The sequence below is a fragment of the Meriones unguiculatus genome, chromosome 18, assembly GCF_030254825.1.
Source record: "Meriones unguiculatus strain TT.TT164.6M chromosome 18, Bangor_MerUng_6.1, whole genome shotgun sequence".
NCBI lineage: Eukaryota > Metazoa > Chordata > Mammalia > Rodentia > Muridae > Meriones > Meriones unguiculatus.
The window spans coordinates 49,754,001-49,775,897 of NC_083365.1; the positions used below are offsets into that span (position 1 = coordinate 49,754,001).

Consider the following 21,897-nt stretch of genomic DNA (forward strand, 5'->3'; position numbering starts at 1 on the left):
AGTGAGCTCTAGGACCAGCAGATTCTAAGTAGAGACCGTGTCAAAACAAAAGCAACAAAACAAAATAACCCTGAGGGCTGGAGAGACAACTCCATGGTAAAGAGTACTGGCTGCTCTTCCAGGACATAGGTTCAGTTCTCAGCATCCACATGGCCACTCACAACCATCGGGGACTGGGCTGCTTGTTAGTGCACACAGGGTCTGCCCAGACATTAGGTGGTGATTCCTAGGTATGAAGGGACACACCTTTTTCTCTTAAAAGCATTGCTTTGAAAAACTTGAGACCTAGAGTTCAAGGACAGCCTGAGCAACATAGCATTTATGCATTTACTTGAAATATAACTTTATTTGATGACTAATAGTCACCAAGTATACTTCCTTTGAGTCTTGGTAAGAGGAAAGACAAGCATAATTGCGTTTGTAATACTAATTTTTCTTTTTTGGTTTTTCAAAATGGGAGGGTTTCTCTGTGTAGCTGTGTCTGTCCTGGACTTGTTCTGTAGACCAGGCTGGCTTTGAACTCAGAGATCCACCTGCCTCTGCCTCCCCAATTGCTGAGATTACAGGCATGGGTCCCCATACCCAGCATAAAAAAGATTTACAAAAAGAACTCTTTCCTTTTCTCTTCCCCATGGGTACATGCATATATGTAAACACAAACTGACATCGGTAGGTGTTCACACACTCACACAGAAATTAGGGAAAAGTTCCTTCGTGGGCCAGTAAGATTCACTAGGTGAAAGTACTTGTCATCACAAGAGGTAAAACCAATGTGAGTTTTAATGTGTAATTCATGTTTAAAAAAAAAAAAGATGACAATGAGGTAGATGGTGGAGACAGGAATATCAGCAAGGAGAACTGACCCACAGGCTGTGTGCTGGAATTCAAGAAAGACCCTGCCTCATGAGACAAGATGGACAGTGAGAATGAACCTCCAAAAGTTGTCCTCTGACTTCTATGTTTACACTCAAACTCATACATCACAAACACACATACACATAAGGGGAAAAAAAGTTAATTTAAACCTTTGCCTATCTTCAATAATCCTCAAATTAATTGTCAAATCCCATTAATTAGTCTCTTTCAACCATATACAACTCCATTTGGGATTGAGGGACATTAAGTAAAAAAGGAAAGAAACGTTTTTTTTTCTTCTATGCCTCTTCCTGTTTCATGATAGCACTCTCAGTATTGGGCAAAAAAAATGTTGGATGCAGCAATTTACATCAATGTCTAAGCTAAGTTGCACCTCTTCCTGGGCAGTGTTCAAGGTACGAAAGAAGGGAAGGTTCTTCACAGGGATTCTAATGACAAACAAACCCCTAATCTAAAAACAAGATTGTCATTTGACTTTTCCACAGTATTCAGTATTACTCACTTGATGTGAAATGCTCTAAGACTACCAATTTTTTTAACATCACTGTCCTGCCAGAAGGCCACATCTACTGAGTCACTACTGCTTTTATCTCCAATGTATTTATCTCCACCTACTCGTGAAGCTCATCAGAACTGTACCATATGTTAGTACCAAGTAGGCAGAATAGGAATAAATTTTTTTTTTTTTTTTCATTTTGGGTGGGCAGTCAAGACAGGGTTGGTTTCTCTGCGTTAACAGCCCTGGCAGTCCTGGAACTCTGTAGACCACACTGGCCTCAAACTCAAGAGAGATCCTCCTGCCTCTGCCTCCCCAGTGCTGGGACTAAAAGGCTGTGCCACCACCACTGGCTAGAATAGTTTTTTTTTTTTCCTTTCTTCAAAACACTGTCACAGTTGCTCTCAAAATTACCTTATAATCCTGATGTCTCTAAGGAACTATTATCATACACAATCTTTTGGAAATGGCAGTATAGTTATTTTTCAGTAGAGTCAGAGAAATTTTTCTTTTCCATCTATATATTTATCTGACAGGATATTACTATGCAGCTAAAAACTAGACTTCAAGTGTGTGTTTATTTGCAGCTTAGACCTGACTTGAACTTGAGATTCTCCTGCCTCGGCCTTCCAAGAGACTGGAATTACATGTGCTAAACAGTGCTGGCTTCAAAAACAATTCTTCAGTATTTTTACTCCCATTTTCCAGATAAGTAAACTAGAGAAACTGAATTCAGTGACAAAAGAATACAGTGACACCACAACCAGTCACTGGAGCTGGGCATTCTTGAATCACTGTATTATAGATATAATGTATAATTTAACAAAGATTTTTATTAAAAACACTACATTACTTTATTTTCTTTTTTTAATTTATAGCAATCCACCTATCTCAAGAACTGAAATTACAAGTATGTACTACCAATCAGGCTTGCTTTTGGAGAGAATGGGGATTTGCTATGAACCTTGGCTGGCCTTGAATTTGTATCAATCCTCCTACCTCTGCCTCCCACATTCTGGGATTACAAGTGTGAACCACCATGTATGTCATTACATTTACTTTTGGTTTTGGTAGGGTTTGTTTGATTTGAGATGATTTCTCTGTGTAGCCCTACCTGTCCTAGAATTTGCTCTGTAGACCAGGCTGGCCTCCAACTTAGAGTTCCACCTGCCTCTGCCTCTCTAGTGCTGAAATTAAAGGCATGCTTCCCAATGGCCGACTTGCTTTTACTTTTTGCTTCTTTCTTTTGGTTTTGCAAGACAGGGTTTCTCTGTGTGTAGCCCTGGTTGTGCTGGAATTTGCTCTGTAGACCATGATGGCCTTGAACTCACAAAGATCATCCTGCCTCTGCCTCCCAAATGTTGGGATTAAAGGCCACCACTTTTATTTTCTTAAAGTCATTAGTAAACTTGAACAGGACATGGACACTAAATATTTTTCAAATTACTAAGAATCATAAATGGATAAAATTAATGGAGGTATGATTTACAGCCCTAAGAACCATCATCAAATTCTTCAGAAGTTTAAAAGTAGAGCAAGTGAAATGACTGAGCCAGGGAAAGCGCTGTGATGTAAACCTCCAGATCCCCAATCTCTGAGACCATGGTGGGAAGAACACAGTGGCTCTCCACATCTGCCCCAGGACCTCCACATGCAGGTATGGGCAAAGGCTTGTCCTCCTGTGAACGTACGAACGAACAAATGAACGAACTAAAAAAAAAAAGAAAAGCAAAAAGTTTCAGAGTGGCTGTTCCTACCTCTCTTCCAAGGGAATTGTCACTTCTCTGATTACCAGATCTGTAACTAAGGTCATTTCAAGAAAGTTTTTTGGGCTGAAAAGATAGATGGCTTAGCAGTTAAGAGCAGTGGCTATTCCAGAAGATCCGGGTTCAAATCCCAGCACCCATAATGGCAATTCACAACTGTCTGTACATACACAGCCATAAACATAAAAATAAATAAAAGTTTTAAAAAGAATTTTTTTTCAATTGTCCAAATACTTTCAGATCCTATATTCACTCTAGTAATTAAATGCCTACAAAGTGATGCTTTGATTATTATCACATTAAGACCTCCTCTCTTGGGCTGGAGAGATGACTCAGTGAGCACTGGTTGCTCTTCCAAAGGTCCTGAGTTCAGTTCCCAGCAACCACATGGTGGCTCACAACCATCTATAATGAAATCTGCTCTCTCTTCTGGTGTGCAGGTGTACATGCAGACAGAACACTGTATACATAATAAATAAAACCTTAAAAAAAAAAGAGAGAAAAACAAAACAAAAAAGACCTCCTCTCTAATAATCTTTCATTTACAAAACTTTTACAAAAAACAGAAAAACCTTTACAATTATTTATTTTATGTGTGTGTGTGTATTCCCAGGGTCAAATTCAGCTTGTCAGAACTGGCAGCTCAAGTGATCTTAACCACTGAGCCATCTTGCTAGCCCACCTACTGATAATATCCTTAAAGAATACTATAATCTGTAAACTACAAAAAGGAACTTTGAAAGTATTTGACTTTTAAAAACTAGGCATGCTTTTTGAATCTAGCAGTTCTGGTTCTCTTTTGTTGTTTTGGTTTTAGGTTTTTGAGACAGGGTTTCTCTATGTAGCCTTGGCCGTCCTGGCCTTGAACTCACAGAGATCCACCTGCCTCTGCCTTCCTGAGTACTCACTGGGATTACAGGCATGTGCCACCGGACCCAGCTTGCAGTTCTGGTTCTTGAAAAATAGTCTGGAGCTGTGAGCAGTGCACCCATGGCCAAGATTAAGGCTTAGGACCTGTGTGACAAGGAGGAGGAGGAGCTGCTGAACTGCTGAACAACGGGACCATCTGGACCAACTGAAGCTGTCTCAGTTTCCCATCACCAACGTGACAGGCAGCAACACCTCCAAGCTCTCCAAGATAGAGAGTTGTCCACCAATGTCCTCACTGTCATTAATCAGACTCAAAAGGAAAACCTCGGGAATTCCACAAACTCAGGAAGCACAAGCCTCTGGACCTGCGACAAGAAGACTAGAGCTCGTGTAGCCAGCTCACCAAGCACAAAAAGAAGCTGACGACCAAGAAGCTAAGCGGAATTAGGCTGTACCTACTGTACAAGTATGTGGTCAAGGCCTGAGGTGGCAATGACAATAAAGTGCAAGACTGGCTGGGAGTGGGGGAGGGAGAGAGGGAGTCTGCAAATAAACTTGTCTTTGATATGTGCAAAATATGGACAGGGGCATTCAAAAGAACACTGTCTACAACAGCAAAACCTAGAAAACTACCATCAATTGAAGTGTGATAAATAAATTGTAGTATAACCACAAAACAGAACATTCTGGGGCTATTAAAAAAAAAAGGTAAGCAGGATCCATTTATATAAATGAAAAAAGAATCAAACATGGCATGAATGGAGACAGAATCTCGGGAAAGATAAATAATCCATCTGTAGAAGTAGACTGGGGTTGAATTATTTATAAAAGTGCATATATGACCTAGTCAACAGATTTGTGTATGTATGTGTGAAGACAAGGTCTAGCTAGGTAAATCTGGGATGGCCTACACTCACAGACTTGCCTGGCCTGGATCTCACGGAGATATGCTTGTCTTTTGGCTCCCAACTGCTGACACCTATAGAAAAATATTGTAAGATTCTATAAAGCATAGGGTTGGCAAGATGGCTGGCTGCTTAGGAAGTAAAGGCACTTGCCACCACGCCTGATGACCTGGTACAACATGGTAGAAGAGAATCAGATCCTCCAAGCTGTCCTCTGGCCTCCACACGTATTGTAGTGCGCGCACACACACACACACACACACTTGTGCATGTGCACCCACATAAACCTCCCAACTTATTTAGTGCTCCAAATAAACATTTTAGTTTTATACTTTTTTCTTGCTTTGTTTTGCCTAAAACTAATTTGTAAAAATAGCCACTGTCCCAATGAGCAGCAATAATGTATCACATTTGAACCAAACAACTGTATCACATTAACTGAAATTATTCTAGTAATTCACATGACACTCAGGCAGCCTGAACTACAAACCTTATATCTTTCCTATTTTAAAAGTTTGGAGCTATTTTCAATCACTCATTTGTGTATTTACGTGTACATTTCCTTCAGTCTTTCCTCCAAAAGCAGAATGCAGCATTAGCTGAATTCCAGTAAGGAATAAAGGAATCAAAGGGGCGTGAAGTTTAAGAGAAAACGCTGAAAGTACAGAAATATCATACTTGACAGCCCTAGAGAACATAGGAAACCAGGGATCTGGAATTCTGTTTCTCACACTGCATCTTGCTTTTGTCTCCCTAATCTCAGAGGGAGGTTTAGAGCTAATTGTAGGCTTTGTCATCCAAGTCCCTGCTTTTTCCTTTCCTTCCCCCCCCCAACCACCCATAAAACAGTATGGTCTCAATACGCTTGCTTATTCACCTTTTTAGCAGGTATGTATAAAACAGACAACACATACCCGTACTTCCATAGAACCCAGCTTGGAACTTCTACCATCTCCGAAACCTTGACCAAGCAACAGCAGAGAAAACCCTGTGTACCACCTGACCCCAGACCCTCCCAAACAAGGGCACTCAAGCAGAACACACCCATATGGTCTTCTCTAAGGATGATTGTCCTGTTTTGCTGAGAAGCAGGAAACCTCAGGCTTTCTACTTGGGCCCATCTCTGTAAAATACAAATAAATGAATAAAAACTCTCTTTCCTGCCTTGCCTCCACACCTTGTGCTTCATACTAGTCTAGGTAGGGTAGAATAGTGAGTTCTAAGACATGCTAGGCTTTAAAGAAACACCTTGTCTCAAACAACAGCAACCAAAAGAAAAAAAAAGTATAATTCCGTTTTCATTAATCAGTGAATAGGACGCTACTAAGGACAAACAATCTCTTTTTCTACACTATTACATTTTTAAAACTAAGTTCAATTATCATGCTTCCATCATTTTCTTATTGTGTTCCTAAAAGAGAGCTTCTCACATTTAAATACTCACTTATAGGATTTGCAACACCTCCTTCAAATCACTCCTTAAAATATCTTGACTGTGTCACAGAATTAAAGTTGTCAGTGATTTGGTTTCATTTTCAAAAAACAAGTTCTTTAGAAAACAGAAGCTCTGTAAATAAGAAGAACCCAGGGCTGGAGAAATGGTGAAGATTAAGAGCCCATGGGGCATTTCTAGAGGATCTGAGCTTGGTTCCAGCACTCACATTCCAGGTGGCTCATAATGGCCTCTAGCTCCAGGGATTCTTCTGGCCTCCACAAGCATCCATATATGTGGATATTTACAAACAAACAGGAGGGGGGAAAACCTTTAAAACAAAATCCACTTCTTTAGAACTAAGGAGAGCACACATAAAGAAAGGGGCCTGTCCTCTGTCTTATGTTGTTATGAACATGTTAAACTATGACTTGCATTAGAAACAAATCAGAAAGGAAACCACATACATCCAAGAAAAAAATGGCAATCATTAATATGGAACTCAAAAAAACTTTCTGCCAGTTGGTGGTGGCACATGCATATGCCTTTAATCCCAGCATTTGGAAGGCAGAGGCAAGCAAATCTCTGAGTTTGATGCCAGCCTGGGCTACAGAGAGAAACCATGTCTTGAGAAAAATACACAAACATCTCAGGTTGAAGAGATGGCTCAGTGGTTAAGAGAACTGGCTTCTCTTACAGAGGACCCAGGTTCAATTCCAAGCACCTACATGGCAGCTTGTAACTGTCTCCAATTCCAATTCTGGGGGATCTGACATCATGTATGTCACACAGACAAACATGCAAATTAAACATCAATGCACATGATATAAAAATAAATAAACGTTTTAAAGTTTTCACAAGTGAGCTGTTTGTGTCTAGCTGAGACACGGTTATGCCTGAAACTTGATGCTTAGTCCAGACTGCTGCCTTAGCCTCCCAAGCACTGAAATCAGTCATGTGCCATCATGCCTGGCTATTTGGGGTTATTTTGCTCATACTGTTTAAAAGAACTGATTATTTACCTGTCTAAATTCATTCTTCGTATTTATTTATAATGTCCAAGAGTAATATTTTTGTTATTCTTGATAGCAATGGCATGGTCAACCACAAACTCAGTTAGGATAACTTCTTGTGAACAGATCCCCTCTTAACCTGACTAAATCCATAGTTCTGGATAAGACAAAACTTGCCGTGCTCGCTTCGGCAGCACATATACTAAAATTGGAACGATACAGAGAAGATTAGCATGGCCCCTGCGCAAGGATGACACGCAAATTCGTGAAGCGTTCCATATTTTTTGGGATACAGAATTACAAAATGTAACTAATGAGAAAAATAAAATTATGGAAAAGGAAAAAAAAACAAAACTTGCCAGTCCTTCCATTCCATGGGCATCTCCAAGAGATGTCTATTGTCCTGTCCGAGGCAGGATGGGAGGGGATTAAAGAAGAAAGCAGGGCTGGAGTGATGGCTCAGCGGTTAAGAGCACCATCTGCTCTTCCAGAGGTCCTGAGTTCAACTCCCAGCAACCACATGGCGGCTCACAACCATCTACAGTGAGATCTGATACCCTCTTCTGGCCTGCAGGTACACATGCAGGCATAAAAAATAAATAAATCTTTAAAAAAATCATAAAAAAAAAAAGAAGAAAGCAAAGGACATACAGCTCAGTTGATAGAGTGCCCAACTAGCATGCACTAACCTCTGAGTTCAATCCCCAACATCCCACAAACTCAACATGGTGGCACATACAATCCCATCATGAGACAGACAGCAGTAATAACAGGATCAGGTACTAATGGCCACCTTTGACTACATAGTGAATTTGAGGCCATGTCTCAATGAAAAATAATAAATGAAGGTGTAGGTGTACATCACAGGTTATAGCTCAATGGCAAAGCACTTCTCCAGTGTGCATGTGACCCTAAATCCAATACCCCACACAAACCAAACCAACACCGCGCCACGCCCCACGGTGCATCCCACCAACTCCAGAGTCTTTATTTACAGTTTTGGTACTAACCAGGTAACTTTGTGAACACTGATTTTTCTTTTAAAAACTGTTCATGAGCTAGAGAGATGGCTTAGTGGTTAAGAGCACTGTCTGCTCTTCCAGAGGTCCTGGGTTCAATTCCCAGCAACCACATGGTGGCTCACAACCATCTATAATGTGATCGGATGCCCTCTTCTGGCATGCAGGTATACCTGCAGATAGAGCACTCATGCCAATAAAAATAAAATTTTTTAAATGTTCATTATTACTGAGAGAAGCTGCATGCCATGCATGTGTATGGAGGCAAATGAATCTGTGGAATTGATTCTTTTTCCACATTTACATGGGTTCCAAAGAGCAAACTCAGATGCCAGGCTTCTGCAGCAAGCACCTTTACCTGCTGAGTCAACTGAGCAGCCTCTTTTTTCTTCTTGAAACACAGGCTCAACAAACCCTAGCTAGCCTTTACCTCATTTGACTTCTTATCCTTCTATCACTACCGAAGTGCTGGAAGTACAGGCATACAATATCATGCTTAACTTATGGGGTGCTAAGTAAGCAATGCCTGGGTTTTCCTGAATGCAGCTAAGTATTCTACTATATAGCTACACTCTCAACAGCTTTGTGAAATTGTTAAACATCTTTATGAATTTTCTCATGTAAATAATGGTTATAAAACCAGTTATCTACCATACAGGATGTTAGGATTTGTACGTACAACATGTAAAATATAGAAAATACTCACATAAGCATTTGCTACTATTATTCTTCTAAACATTAAATTTGGTGCCAATGGAAGGTTGTACCAGAAAGCTCTAGTCTTTAGCCAGATGATTTTATCTCTTCAAAATGGTTACATGATTAGAAAGAAAAAGGATGCAAATAAGAAGTAAAAGTTCCACTATTTGTAGGGAATATGATCCTATACTCTGAAGACTCTATCAAAAACTCTTGGATCAGCTGTGCACTTAGCAAAGTTAACAGGACACAAAAATCAACATGAAAAACCAGTAGTGTAAGGCTGGAGACACGGGTCAACAGCTACAAACACTAGCTGCTCTGCTAGAGGACCTAGGCTCATTTTCTAGCACAAACATGGCTCTCAAATGTCTATGTAATTTCAGTTCCAAGGGGTCTTACACCCTCTCCTGGCCTCCCCAGTTCCAAATGTTTAAAATTAAAAATAAAAGGTCAAAGCCGGGTGCGGTGGTGCACACCTTATTCCAGCACTCTGGGAGTCAGAGGCAGGAAGAATGCTGTGAGTTCAAGGCTAGCCTGGTCTATAATGAAAGTCCAGGACAGCTAGGGCTGTTACATAAAAAACCTGGTCTCAAAAGAAAAAAAAAAAAAAAGTGAGGTCAATAAATTCAGTGATAATATTTCTCATTTAAAGGAGTGAAGGGAAAGTGGGTAAGTAGGCAATGCTTAGATAACAGAGCAGCCCCCAACTGGTCCAGTTAGCATCCAACAGGTACAGTGTTTCTCATCAATATTGGACCGCTGGTTTCAGTTAAAAAAAAAAAATTACTGTATTTCATGAGCATTCTGTCTATAAGTGAACATGTGCATCATGTATGAGGCTGGTGCTCATAGAGGTCAGAAGAGGGTGTCAGATCCTCTGGAGCTAGAGTTTGTGGGTGCTGGAAACCGAGCCCAGATCCTTTAGGAAAGCAGCCAGTTCTCTCAATCACTGAGCCGCCTCACCAGTCTTTCTCTTCTTCCTTGAAATTTATTTATCCCTCTCTTCATAACAAAAATAAGTTTGTGGAAGCTTTCAAGTTGATACACATAAATAAGACTAGGAACTGGAACATGCCTTTCATCCCAGCACTAGGGAAGCAAAAGCAGGTGGATCTCTGAGTTTAAGGCCAGTCTGGTCTACAGAGCGAGTGCAAGGACAGCCAGGGCTGCACAGAGAAACCTTGTCTCAAAAAAAAAACCAAAATAAAGACAAGACAACTTATGAAATTGTTAAAAGAACAAAAACAAAGAAAAAGCTGTAACATAAATGTGCTAACCATGGCATCAGTTACTGAGGCTGAGTTGTAAAAATCAAGAGTTGTGAGTTGGAGGCCACCCTGGTCTACATAGTAAATTCCAGGACAGCCAGGGATATGCGTAGTGAGACCCTGTCTGAAAAAAACAACAAGAAGAGCTGTCACTGATTTTGATCTTTAACAAGATCCCCTAAATAACAGGAAAATGCAATGGGCACCAAGAACTGCCAAGAGGAAGAAGATTAAGCCAACATGTGCTAATAGTACTTCTAGGACATTCTGAGGTATGCAATACGCAGAGTGCCTACAGGACTTAGTCTTCAAAGATAAAATACACACCACTGAATGGCCACAGGATTCTCTATCTAGACAGACAGACAGAAGTCGCCTCAGTAAAGCTATTTCTCCAGCATTTAAAATCTTTTCATCTCCGAATGAGCCATAGTTATAAACATGTACAGCAAACTGTTTCATCCCCACTCAGCTGACAAGTTCTATTCCCAGCTCTACAGCCTGTGACTCACAGGGAGAAGGTGGGAGAAGGAGTAAAAAGAACCAGTAAAATGAAGCACTTTACTTTAGGTAGGGTGATCGCGATTGAAGTTACCTAATTTTCTCACAGCAAGCCAACAAAGTCTTCTTTTAAAACAGTATCAAGTTTAGTAGCTTGGAAAATTGCCTGAAAGCTATCGATCATGTCCCTCTACACCCTAAATAGGTATGATATCACAAGACATTACAAGGCCTGTTAGGCAAAACTTTACAAAGTATTGTGAATCCAGACAACAACATAGGTTGCTGCAAAACCAAAAACCAGGCATTCTCCACAGCTCTTCTCAACAAAAGGCCAAATCAGTAGCCCAACTTTACCCACCCCCAAAGATATGCGCAGAATCTTTTTGAGGGCTGGCTTCTCAGCTTTTTAAACTCAAGATTCACATAAGAAAATGTGTTCAGTTCCACTCTTAAGAGCTGATCTTTGAGAACGGTTTAAAAAAAACAAAACAAAACAATAAAGCACCTCTTTGGTGAGTCATGTTTCTAAGGCAGCTAAGAGACCTCCTGACACCAGATCCACCAGCCCAGCATCTGCTCCTCAAGATACCATTAGCTGACTACAGATCTTCCCTCCACCCAGTTCCGAAATTCTCAATTTTCTACAATTTTAACTGACAAAACCTAAACAAATCAAACCGAAAAAGACAAACAAGTCACCTCTTTTACTTGAAAAACCTTAGTCCTCCACAGAAATGTACACAGACAGACAGATGGACGCACGTTAAGAACACAAACTTCAAGCCCTGGCTGAATCCTGAGCAGGTCTGAGGCAATGTGGAAACACAGGCTAATGCACTGCCTAGCTAGTGGGCTGCTCCTGCTGTTGCTGTACAAATATAGAAAGCTGCAAAGTGGAGCAGTAGCTTCCGCAGATCTGCACTGAGAGGGAGGGGCAGGGAACTGAGCAGCTTTACCCATACATGGTTGCTGAAAGGGGGCCATTAGTGGAAGGGCAATTATCTCTCTGGCATTCTGTTCACACACTCCAGATAAAAAAACAGGAGCACACAGGCTTGAAGGAAGGTGTCTATGTCAGTCAAGGAGGGTCCCAAAGATTACAGTCACTTATTCCAAGATCCTCAGCCTCAGTAATGAAGACTGAAAAAAACTTTACTAGGTCAGCAACAGCTAAACAACTAAAACAGCAACAGCTATGAGGCTCAATTTAATCATTTAAATCCTGAAATGTGATGCGCAAAAACAGGCTCCCTGCCATACTTAAGTGAACACTCTAACCTGTACTACCCTTTGCTCACCCTCGTAAGACCGTTACAAAGGGTATGAAATATATCTCTCAGGATGCTCACTTATATAATCAAGCCAAATATCTGTTCCCAAAAGCATTTTACAAAGCAATTAAGATTCACTTTTTTTTGGGGGGGGTAGAGGGTGGCTCAAGACAGGGCTTGTCTGTGTAGCCCTGGCTGGCCCAAACTCAGAGATCCACCTGCCTCTGCCTCCCAAGTGCTGGGATTATAGGCGTGTATCACTGTCAATTTCTGACAAAGTAAATTTTTCAAAAATAGGAAATGCAGCAGCCAGATTAGGCAGGTACTCAGAGTGTAGTGCTAATGCAAACTGAAACTGTATTTACTAACAGTGACTGACCTCTGTTCCTGGCTAGCACCTGAAAAAGATCAGTCAATATTAAAGATAGTAATGGCCGACAATATTTGACTAGTGCCAAAGCATGAGGAACAAACTGTCAATATTACCCACATTAAGAGAAAAGTGCAAAGGCAGACTTAGAGTTCATTCCATGGAGCCAGCCTACCTCTATGCTTTCACTAAATTTACCTACAGCGTTTTCAATGTGGGGAAGGAAATGCAGATTTGGAATAGACCCAACTTCCTTTTGTTCCTGGAATTTTTTTGAGTGCAATTTCAACCTAAAATGTTTTATATGAGATTAATCATGGCTTGCAATTTGTCTACTTTAGAGAAAATACGTTCTAAAGAAATAAAAATAAAATTGGTCACATCTACAATCCTAGCACTCAGCAGTACCTTATCCCCACCACACACAAAGACAGCATTTCAGCATTCACTCAAACATTTCTCACCTAACATGTTCAAAAAAATATTCTTCCACTTCCAAAATTACTAATTAGTCTTTTGAATAAATTTTAAACCACTATTTTAAACAAAGTGAAAGACAGACTTGGGAGGTAGGAGGATCTGGAGTTCCTAGCTGTATCAAGTCAGGAAGCCAACCTGAAAAGAGAAAAGTAGGACTAGAGATACTGATGACTTGTGGTCCTTAGTTAGGCCCACAAAGGAACTGCTGAGAAGAGTACTAGCTTCTTGCCACAGGTAAATGTATGCTAGGGCTATCACAAAAATTCTAGGTAGTACCCCAACCCAACTCTCTCCCTAAAATTTATAAAGAAAAAGTCAAATTTTTAAAACATAAATGGCTCTACATATTTACTTTTCTTATTTCCAAAATACTTTCGGAATTTTGAACTTTTCTTTTTCATTCATTGACAACTTAATGAAATGGAACAACAGCAAACCTGAATTCTCAATCCCACTGATGCAGTCTTCCAGGGCAAAACAAAGCCTTGATCTTGCTACTTGACATAAAAAAAAAAAAAAAAAAAAAAAAAAAAAGCACACTCCAGCAGTTATTTGAAAGAATATTTATATTTATATCCCACAAAACAGACATACTAAGTGTTCAACAAGTCATTGAGATCACTTAATGATGTATAGTGGGTTATGTATTTAATCTTTAAAAATTTGAACATCTTTGTTTTAACAACTTTGACTGCTTTCAGCAGCTTATGGTGGATATGCTATATTTTATGTAACAGCTTTAATCACTACATACTTTGCTATGTGTAAGCAACTAAGCAAAAATAAACACAAGAGTCCATAATTACATAGTCAAGGATAATTAAAATGTAATCTCAAAATAAAAATGGCTATAAACCTCTATAGCACATTGACTTGGCACAACATTTCTTCTCCCTGTGGACCTATTTCCTCAAGTGAAAAATAAGATATTCAAGTATTCAAAAGCTCCCTTATATTATGCATAAAATTAAACACACGGGGGGGGGGTTGCTGAGGGTGTGGCAAGAGACTTACAAATTAGGTTTCAGAACCTTCGGTGGAGCTCGGGTAAGACGGGAACACCTATAATCCCAGCAGACTGGTGGTAAAGGCAAGGCAGCTGCTGACATGGTCTGCCTTAACTATTCTACTCTTGCTTTAAAGCAAACAAGTAAACTGGGAATAGTGACTGACCCATGTCTGTAATTTTCTCAGAAGCAAAAAGGAGTGCTGAGATTATAAAGGCTAGCATGGAGGCTGGTCATGATAGCGCACACCTTTGATCCCAGCACCTGGGGAGACAGAAACCTGTCTCCAAAAAAACAAAAACAAACAAACAACTTTGTCTTAAAACAAAATAAGTAACACAAGACAATACAGTGAGGGAGGGAAAAACTAACATGAAAACAAAAGGAACAAATAAGAAACCAAAGCCAGGCAGTGGTGGCACAGGCCTTTATCCCAGCACTAGGGAGGCAGAGGCAGGCAGATCTCTGTGAGTTTGAGGACAGCCTGGTCTATAGAGCTAGTTCCAGAACAGCCAGTGCTACACAGAGAAACCTTGTTATGAAAAGACAAAAACGAAACAAAGAAACAAAGAAGTTATTATCTCATGAGCAAGGAGAACAATCTATGAACACATAGTTATTCTATATTTCAACTACTAAGAACTATTAACTGGGCATAAACACACCTAGATCTCAGCACTTGGGAAGCTGAGGCAGGAAAATCAGGAGTTCAAAGCCAGCCTTGGCTAGATACCAAATTTGGATCAACCTATGCTCTTGAGACTCTGACTCTAGAAAAATAGTATATTTAAAAACAAAAAGAAGGTCAGGCATGGTAGCACAGGCCTTAGGAATTTGAGGCCAGCCTAGTGTCTAAACAGGAAATTCCAAGATAGCCAGAGCTATATAATAGAGAGAGATCCTGTCAAAAGCAAACCAAACCAAACCAAACCAAACCCAAAGCTGAGCATGGTGGCACATGCCTTTTAATCTTAGCATTCAGAAGGCAGAAGCAGGTAGAATTCTGTAAGAGGCCAGTTTGGTTTACATAAGTGAGTTCCAGGCCTACTGCAACCATGTAGTGAGGACCCGGGGGAGGTAGGAATGGGGACAGAGAAATGACAGGGACTCCACGCAGCACACAACAGGAGACAGCAGGGTACAACAGGGATAACAGGGACAACAGGGATGCAAAACTAGCAAAACAGTTAAGAGGAAAAAAAGAAAAGTACTTAATGATTTAAGCCTTAACATTTTTTGGTTCTCATAGCAACCTGTCAGTATGCTGAACATACTGTATATAAAGCACATATCTGGAGGCTTAGCTAGTAAATTCAAAATATGACATATGTGCAATGTGGGCGACATTATTCCGAGAACTTTAAAATCTTCTTTTATTTTGTAGTCCCAAAGATGACATAATAGCCAACTATGCAGAAGTTGCACACTCAAATAAGAGGTACAAAGAATATAAAAAAAAGTACAGAGATGAAAGACAAGAAAATTCATACTATCAGAAAAACAAATTTCAAATATGGTTTTCTTCAATGGTGAATCAACTTGTAAATGGATGCTTCAAGTGAAGGCTGCTGAAGGAGATGGTATCAAGATACCATTTATGATACTCTTCAATGTGGGACCAATCGAAAGAAAACACAAAGTCCAGACAATATAGCAAATCTGGCTAACGTTATGGTACTCTAGAGAATATGGTGTTTTCTCTTTTTTTCTAGAAGCTCATAGCATATGGCTGTTCAGAATTCAAACACAGGATCAGCTGGGCCCGATAATAGAACACAGAAGTAAGAGCTCAGTCCCCAGTAAAGGAAAATGAAAGGGGAAGGGGGAAAGACAGATCTAGAGCTAAAGAGTAAGAACACCAGTGTGGGATGAGGACTATCAAGCTTTAAAGAACTGGGGAAGGCTGGAGAGATAGCTTGCAGATAAGAGCACTGGCTGCTCTTTCAGAGGATCACAGTTCAAATCCCGGTACTGACCAACAACCTCTGTAACTCCAATTAACTCCAGTTCCAGGAAGTCCAATGTCCTCTTCTGGCTTCAACAGGTGCTGCACATACATGGTACATAGACTTACATACAAGCAAAACAAATATTCATCCACATACATTAAAAAAACAAAAACTTAGAAGGGGAGGAAGAAAGAAGAGCCACGAACAGCTTAGGCTGTAGCTCAGTGGTAGAACGTTTGCCTAACAAGAGGCCTAGGGTTCAAGTCCCAGAACTTCCCACTACCAGAAGAACAACTCAGACTACAAAGACAGGAGTCAACAGATGACAAACCTAACATATTTCACTAAAAAAAAAAAAATCAAAGTCACAACTCTCAGTGCCCCTCCATATTCAATGAGAGGTAGATGTGGTAGCAGATGCCTGTAATCATCTATAATCCCAGCATCCAGGCAGAAACAGGAAGATAATAAATTAGAGGGCAATCTAAGCTACGTAGTAGGTGTTCCACGCCAGCCTGGAATACACAGCAAGTCTCTGTCTCAAAAAGAAAAAAACAGTAATAAAAAGAGGTAGATAGTTCCAGCCCAGCTTATTAGGGAGATCTTGTGTGTCCAAAAGAGAATTCATTGGTCAAATAAGACCACTGATATTTTAAAAAGTTAGAGAAAGGAACACCTTAGGAAAAGGCTAGGTTGTAAGATTCACAATTGCGTCTGACATCTAAAGTATGTAAGACTAGTGCTGTGTTCATCAACTTCTGCAATCTTAAAAATTAAGAGTCAGAAGTGGCACTTACCTATAATCTCAGCACTTATGAGAGGAAAACATTTGGATCACGAATTCAAAGTCAGCCTTTACACAACAAGTATAAAAAGCTACCTTGGGCTACAAGAGACCCTATCTCAGAAACACAAAAAAACAGAAGCCAGAACTAAGAAGACAAAAAGCAGAAGGAGGCTCTCAAAAGTCTGAGGCTTATCTGAGGTATAGAGTGATTGCCCCAGGTGATCCAAAGCTAGAAAATGGAAGCCTGGATCAAAAAGATCCATAAAACCAGGGGCTGCAGAAATGGCTCAGTGGTTAAGAGCACTGGCTGCTCTTCCAGAGGACCTGGTTCAGTTTCCAACACCCACATGACAGCTCATAACTGTCTACAAATCCAGTTCCAGAGCATCCAACACCCTCACACAAACATACAATACAGGCAGGCAAAACACCAATGCACATGAAGTAAAAATTTAAAAAAAGAGGGCTGGAGAGATGGCTCAAAGCTTAAGTGTGAGTACTGGCTGCTCTTCCACAGGTCTGAGTTCAATTCCCAGCACCCACATGGTGTCTCACAACCACCTATAATGAGATCTGGTGGTGCCCTCTTGCCTGCAGGTGTACATGCAGTCAGAACACTGTATACATAATAAATAAATTTTTAAAAAATTAAAAAAAAGAAACAACTTCAAAGCTGGGTTTGCTGACACACACCTATAACTCCAGTCAGTTCTCAAAATGCAGAGGACAGGAACCTCCTAAGTGGGAGGCTAGCCTGGGCTATATAAGCAAGACACTCAAATAATAAACTATCATATTTTCCCTCTTTTTTATAGAACCGGTGGTCCAACCCACCGGTTTATATTCTAGATAAATGCTACAACCATTGAGATGCATTCCTAAATTTACTACATTTTAATTACAGCGTTCTCTAGTCTGTTGAAGACAGCAGAAAACTGCCAACTGCATTTTCACTTTGGTTTTCTGTAAAAATAAATACATGTCAGTGTTTACTTAAGTTTAAAGATGTAAATAACTTGAATATTTACCTACTACAACTTTCCACGCAGCTCTAAACTAGCATGAATTATAGCTGAAGCTCTCACTGACCAGGGTATTTGATGACTTGCATAATGAATAAAAGACATTCAAAAATAGGCCTGAAGAGTCTTCCTCACTAGACAAGTGTAATTATCCGGTGTTAATTTTTAATCAAACTTTTAAAAATAGATGTACCTACTTTAGTTTAATTTTTGTATTCCTTAGGGGGTTTTCATGTATGTCAGGCTGGCCTCAAACTTCCTATGTAGCTAGAGTTGGCCTCCAATTCCTTACCCCCCTGCCTCAGCCTGCCATGTATTAGAATTTCAAGTGTATACTACAATATCCAGTCTAAACATACCCACACTTTAAACAAAGATGAAAGCATCCAAATATACCACAAAAACACAGAACAACTTGTCTGTTTGGTTTCTGATTCTGCTTTAAAGCTACTTCAGATCCAAGTGTGGTAGCAGACACCTTTAGTCCCAGCACTCAGGGGGCTGAGGTAGGTAGATCAAGGCTGGTCTACAGAGGGAATTCCAGACCAGAGAGAAGTACACTGTGAGAAGGTTGAGGTGGGGGCTGGGGAGGAGTCAGGAGTAATAATGTAATCCTATAATTTTGGTAGAACAGCAGGAAAAGGAATTAAGGCCCATTTCCACTATATAGTTAAGTTTGAAGAAAGACTGGGCAACATAAAACCAGCTCAAGAAAAAACAAAACACGAGGCTTTTTTTTAGGGAGTGGAGTTCTTCAGTTCATAGTCATCTCATTTTATTAAGTATAAAAGAAAGTACTTTAAGCTCAATACAGCATTTGTTATCTCATTAAGACTGACTTATTCCAAAAATGGCATTATCTTTTCAAAGTTCTAGGGTTAAGGCATGACATAACTCCTTTACAGAATTATCTGTCTTCTCATGACTGACAAGCCTGACTTAAGTAGAGATAAACTGCCCTAATTTAAGAAAGAGAGAATTATTCTGATCTACAGAGTAAAAAACAAAACACCTAGCTTTAAATGGGAAATCCAGCCGGGTGTGTTACTGCACACCTGTGATCCTAGCACTCTGGGAGGCAGAGGCAGTTGGATCTCTGTGAGTTCAAGGCCAGCCTGGTCTACAAGAGTCCAGGACAGACAAGGGTGACACAGCAAAACCCTGTCCCCAAAAACAAACAAACAAAAAAGAGCTCCAGCAGTACACTCAGCAAAATGGCTCAATGGCCCTTTCCACTGGGCCTGATAACCTAACACAGAACTCACAGGCTTGAAAGAATGAACTCTGCCTTTCCTCTGACCTGCATAACCATCATGCATGTGTGCATACACAAACGTGCACAAAATAAGCAATAAAGACATTTTATTGTTTTTATTAATGTTTTAAAAAGGGAGAGCCTCCAGCAATGGAGCTTTTGTCATGCAGACAACCTCAAACTGAAGGGAGAGGTAGCAGCATTCCACCCATGACCCTGCAAGAAGGGATTCCTTCACTATGCAAAAATGCATGATCTCTCAAGTCTTCGTAACCTCCAAAACTGAGATTTCATTATGAAAAGTAAGATAATGAGCAGACAGAAAGCACAGACTAGAGAGAGGAGAAAGGTAAAAAAGGCCTGGGCTGCAATCCTGCACTTGCCTCTATATAAACTTCAGTATGGCATGTGTTACTTCCTCAGTTGCAAACTTAAAGAAAAATTTCTAACCTTCTTGTGCCACCCACCCACTTCCCACTGATGCACCTTACCATAATTAGGCAGCTTTTTTTTTTTTTGAAGCTTCTAGTTAACAGAACAAAGGAATTAAAACCTTAAACTTTCTTTTCTATTTCTGGCACACTGCAAATGTGCAACAGCATTTTATTGGTAGTTAATGCCACACAGTTCTTGATACTGGCTTTTCTTTGAACCCCGGTGACAGCTACACAGTGACAAGTTGTAAGCAAGGAGGTTGTTACCATGGAGACTCACTAGGATTCCTGGGGGTGGATCCAGCAGGCTTTTTTCTTTTGTGAAAGCATTTTTTGATGTTCTGGATTTTGCAATTCAGAATGCTGATCTAACTTATCTTCAGTAAACTGCTTTAAGAAATAATACCACATAGCATACAATTCTGAATACTTAAAATTATCATTAGCTTTCTTGAAAGACTCAAACATATTCAAGACTCAATCCTTCTCTGTTCATAAAAACAAACTGGGTGTGGGGTAATGTCACATAGCTATAATGTAATTCTAGCACTAAAAAGGCTGATTCAGAATTACTTCCAGCTTTGACCTAAGCTATATAGCAAGACCCTAACCCAACGCCTGCAAGACCACTCCAAAAAAAAAAAAAAAAAAGAAAGAACTAATTCAATATTTCAACAATTTATGTTTCCATTTCCTTTCACACACGTACGTACAGTGTGCATATTATGTAGGTGTCAGTATTGTAATTAAGAGCTTAAAGATCAGCCAGGTGGTGGTGGCCCATGCCTTTAATCGCAGCACCGGAAAGGCAGAGGCAGATGAATCTCAGAGTTCAAGGACAGCCTGGTCTATATAGTGAGTGCCAGGGCTACACAGAGAAACCTTGTCTCAAAAGAACCAAAACAGGGGTTGGAGAGATGGCTCTGTGGTTAAGAGCACTGCCTACTCTTTCAAAGGACCCGGGTTCAATTCCCAGCACTCACATGGCAGCTCACAACTGTCTGTAACTCCAGTTTCACCGATTCTGACACCTTCATACCAATGCACAGAGAATAAAATTAAATAAATTATTAAAAAAACCAAAACAAACAAAAAACCTAAGAAGAAAAGGTTTAACATTCTCCCAACTTCAAGAAACTTCAGGTTCTTTACACTATTTTTAGAAATTTTTTTCAGCCTGTCAGATAATGGTGGTGCATGTAATCCCAATATTTGAGGTTTACATTACATGAGATAAACTACCACTCTCAATCAATAGGTGATGCCATTTAGCTCCCAGAAGACCCTTTTTGAGAGTTTTTATTTTAGCTCTTGTGGTAATGGGATTTGAACTTAGAGATGTGTATGGTAGGCACACATTCTATCAACCCATTCACTCAATTATTATTCGTCTTTATTTAGTGTGTATGAGTGTCTGCAGCGGATAGAAGGCAGCACAGAACTGGAGTTACAAAGGTCTGAACCAGCCTGTGAGTGCTACTAACTCAACTCAGGTCCCTCCCTATAACAACAGCAAGCATTTTCCACCACTGAGCCATAGACCCAGGGCCCTTGTTTAAAATTTTAGTTGTAATAAGACTTAACTTGTCCCACTACCTTTGAACTTGTGGTACTCCTGCCTCAGTCTCCTGAATAGGTGGAATTACAAATAAGTACCACTAGACCCAGACTGTTTAGATATCTTAATAAGACCAGGGTTTGGAGAAATGGCTCAGCGGCTAAAAACACAACTGCTCTTCCAGAGGACCCAAGTTTAATTCCCAGCACCCACATATCGACCAACAAGCCTGTAACTCAAGCTCTAGGAGATCCAATGCCCTCTTCTTCTGGAGACACCATGCACGCACATGCTGCAAAGACATACGTTAGGCAAAATACACACCCATATACATAAATTTTTTAAAAAAGAAAACCATTTACAAATCTGTTCTATGGATGTAGTTTGTGCAAAAGAACAAGGTAGTCAGATTTGTAAAGAAAACATTTTGCTAATCTCTAAGTTTCCTGGAACACTGAAGCTTTCTACAGATGTCTCTTATTTCACAGCAGGTACACTAGATAAATGAACGTTAAGGTTTAAAAATCACAGCAGGGTATGCTGACATACACCTTTACTCCTAGCACTTGGGAGGCAGAGGCTGGTGGATCTTTACGAGCTCCAGGCAAGGTTACACAGTGAGATCGTGTCTCAAAACGACAACGATTTAAAATAGTACCTGATTTCACAGTCTTAAATATCAAAGCTACAATGACATGAAAGCTAGAAAAATATTTTGAAGAAAGGTTCAAGAAATGTCCTTCTGTTCATAAAAGCCTGTCAATGATCTCAAATACTAATTAATAATTTTAAAGTCTAAATATAAATATTACCAAGATATGCTGAAAACAAAAACCTTTATAAAGTAAAACAACAATCTCAAATTTACAAGCTAAAAGCGAAAAAAATGGTTCAAAGGAAATTATGTCAGCTA

General features: G+C 40.0%; 1 protein-coding gene and 1 non-coding gene across 11 annotated transcripts in view; one reads left to right on the top strand and one right to left on the bottom strand.

Moving 5' to 3' along the window:
• Celf1 (CUGBP Elav-like family member 1) overlaps nucleotides 1-21,897 on the bottom strand; it is a 77,799-nt gene that overhangs the window by 44,025 nt on the left and 11,877 nt on the right. The window lies entirely within an intron of this gene.
• LOC132649100 (U6 spliceosomal RNA) lies at nucleotides 7,537-7,643 on the top strand. Its single transcript, XR_009587534.1, has one exon. It is a non-coding gene; the product is annotated as a U6 spliceosomal RNA (small nuclear RNA).